Raw genomic sequence first — 4,014 nt, 5'->3', positions numbered from 1 at the left:
GATAAAATGATTCAAAAAATTTTCCTGGCCACTGATTTTACAAAGTTACTGCAAAAAAGTTGGAAAAATTCGACGGCTGTTATGACAATAAAAATCCAATCAATATTTATTTTAAATTATGATTTTTGTAGAGAATTAATTTAAAAATCATGTGATGGATATTTTCAGATGTTTATTATCTTAGATTTTATTAAAATTTTAAATAATCATTAAAATAAATAAATCTTAACTCTTATACAATTGAAAATTAAGTAATTATAGATAACAATTAGATGGCTTTTTTTTTGTGATCGCATAAATGTAGTTTGGAATAATATTCATCACTTCAGTATGTGATTAGGGATAATATTAGCACGTGCAAATAAAACACTGTTTTAATTCCGAAATATATTTTTTGTATGTATATTATGAATTTGACCATTTTATATATTAGTTTAAGGTAAATCACAACCTGGTCTGAATCCAACTTATCGATAAAAATTTTTTTAATAATATTTTAGCTGCAGACATTCTTGTGGATTCGCTTGATCAGTTAGTGCTGCCAGAATGTTCAAATGTTATGGAGAGTCTGATACCAGACAGTGTCCTCAATCTTGGCAAGTTTTTAAACTACAATTGCGTCCCGTAGTCAACCCAATTGGCCACTGTTAGCGCGCTGCTTTTGAATCATATAAATATTCAGATTTAATATTTATAATAAATAATGATTGGAAAGTGCCAAATAGAACATTCCTAATCCTAAAATAAGATTTTGGAGTGGCGAAAACAAAAAATTCAATTTTAATGAAAAAGAGGTTTTGAATTCTGCGTTCAGAGAAATACATCATTTTTGTTTGTACCAATGATTAATCTCGTCTCTGTTGAGTTGTAAAATTAAATTGTGTTTATCTTCGATAATTTGACTTAAAATACAATCACTAAAATTTCCAAAAATGAATTAAGAATAATTAGTTACTGTCCTGATAAATGTTAAATCACACATTCTTTTTAATAACTTGAAAAAGACCTAAATTACAACAATCACTAATCAATTATTGCATAAATATTATAAAATATATAGTGTTTGCCCGTATGACGGGTAACTTTAGCAGTTTTACTGGTAATACCAGTAATAATGGGTCAAGCTGGTAAATCTGGTAAAACTAATATTTTAAATAAATTATCATTTTTTGAATGACAATCTAGGGTGCAAATTAAGTTTCATATCCACATAAGTATAATGACAGAAATATCTGTCTTAAAAATTTCACCAATCAAGTGAAAATACGAAATCATAACCTCAAAACTTAGGCAAATCAGGCGGTGATTTTGAAATTGTACTTTCTAAGTTTCAATGAAGAATTAGTTCAATATTAGTTCAGGATCAACAATAATCACAATCAGGCGAATAATTAACTATGAAACTTCTACAAAAGCCTATTAGTTTCAAAATATCATGAAAAATAAAATTGTATTATTGTAATGTAATTTCATGAAAAACTCTTAATTCTTAGAATCTGTTTTAAGAACAGAAGTTTCTTTTCTCCTATATATACATTATTAAATTAGAAAAATCTACATTATTGAGCGCATTGAATAAACAGTTAATGGAATTAATGGATATTTTAAATTTCCCCCATGACATCGAAAGCAATTCGTAATTACTTAAATGAATGGAACTTATTTGAATATTTATTTTTCCCCGAAAAATGTAAAAAAACGTATTTTTTGAATTAAATTTTATAGTTAGTCATTGCTTAAAGAATTAAATTAATTTAAAAAACATTATGTGATTATTTAAACAATTAATTATTGTTTAATTCAGAAGATCTAGAAATTGACAGATAGATGTACACTTATTTCTCAAGTTGGTACTCTATGCTACTTTCTGTTAAATAATTACATAATTTTGTTATATTTCTTCTAAAGTTTAACAAATTCTTATTTGTTTATACAATTTTTATTTGATAAAGCAGCTTTCTTTCGAAAACTTCTAGAAAATAATAGAAAATGGAACACATACAATTATTTTTCTGACTGTATAGTGGATAGAAACAATATATTAACTATTTTTAAAATTTTTGTATAAACGGAATTTCATTAAACAATTTTTTTCCCAAACAAAATATTTGAAAAATCGTATTTTAATAATTAAACATAATACTGAATGATTTTGAAGAGTACTAATTCTGCGAAAAGCTTGATGTCATTGTTTATAAATTAATGATTGTTTTTATCAAATTTCCTTCAAATGGAATAAAAATTGTTTGTTCAATAAAATGCCCTTTTTTACAGCATTTGCTACTCGAAATCATTGAATATTATGTTTATCTCTTAATTAAAACAATGAATGAGATGTTAAAAATGACATACTTCAGACTATAGGATTTAGGTGTTAAATGAATCCTTTATTCACAATTATTCGACGTTTCGAAAACTATACGTTTTCTTCATTAGGATATAGTCGTGTATATAAAAGTTCCTTATATCCTTAACATCTCATTTATTGTTTTAATTATTAATTACTACAACATTCAGAGAAATAACATCGCTTTCCAACATCTTTTATATCTTGACTATTATAACGGTTTGACATAATTGTATTCATAGTATAGAAGTTTATTTATATCATCGATCGATTATTAGGATTTTAAACAAATTTTAACTAAATTTATTTCATAATTCAATTTGAACAATATATATCTCAACGCAATCAAAAACAATTATCCAAATTCTTTAACAGATGTAAAAATGTTCATCAATTTGAACAAGAAGATTACTCAGGTTAAAACTAGAGAATCATTTCTGGTCAATTGTCGTATTTACAATTTATTACGAAACAATATTACGAATGCTATTAAGAATGTTAGAAATTTTCAATTGTTTAGCCATAGTGCAAAAAATCATGTTAATTTTATGCCAGATACTATAGAACGTCGGTTACTAAATGATGAAAATGAAGATTTAAAAATCCATTTAAAATTTGTAAACCAAAATTGTAATAATGATGAAATAAACTCATGAAACTCTTTACCAAACAATGTATATGCTAACAGCTTAGAAAATCAACTGAATAGTACAGGAAGAAATTCAAATGATATAAGCAAAGATATGATTAATTAATAAAACAGAAGATCGTGATTTGTTAAGACATTGAATGATTAACACATCACATCAATTTTTACAGAATAATAAAATCACTTACGTTGATAGGTTCTTTGCACAGAATATTAAAAAAACCAAACATTTATTAAATCTAATAAAAAATTATTAATTACTTATGCTGACAAAAGCAGTTGTTCTCAATAAGGATTAACGCAATAAAAAATGCAAGAAGTATTAAATGATAATAAAACATATGAAACAATAAATGAAAGTCCAGAGAAAGAATTAAAAACTGAAACCTTTAAAATGTTAAATTCATGGCGAATTATCAGTTATTTGGGTAAAGAAATTTTATGTAAAGATATCTTAGTTCATGATACCAACACACTGCGAATTTATGGTTTAACTAAAGTTCATAAACCTAATCGTCAACTTCGACCTATTGTATCATTAATCAATTCACCGACATGACTTAAGGAACTTTAATATACTCGACTATCCTGATGAGGAAAACGTATGGTTTTCGAAACGTCCAATAATTGTGAATAATGATTCTTTCAACACCTAAATCCTATGGTCTAAAGTATGTCATTTTTAGCATCTCCATCATTGTTTTAATTATTAATTACTACAACACTCAGACAAATGACACCGCTTAACATGTTCTTTCTATACATTATAGAGTCAGAAAAATAATTGAATGTATTCGATTTTATATTATTTTTTAAAGATATCGGGAAACACTGCTTGAGCAAATAATAATTCCATAAGCAAATAGAAATTTCTTAAACATTAGATGAGTCTCAGAGTTATTATAATGATTCATTAAAAAATAGAATAGAGTAACAATTTGAGATAAAAGTAGACATCTCTGGCTTAATTTTTATACATTTTGAAAATAAAGAATACTAAATTGTTCAAATAATTACA

Source organism: Belonocnema kinseyi, chromosome 1 (assembly GCF_010883055.1).
Source record: "Belonocnema kinseyi isolate 2016_QV_RU_SX_M_011 chromosome 1, B_treatae_v1, whole genome shotgun sequence".
NCBI lineage: Eukaryota > Metazoa > Arthropoda > Insecta > Hymenoptera > Cynipidae > Belonocnema > Belonocnema kinseyi.
Note: the sequence above shows the minus strand (reverse complement) of the source record.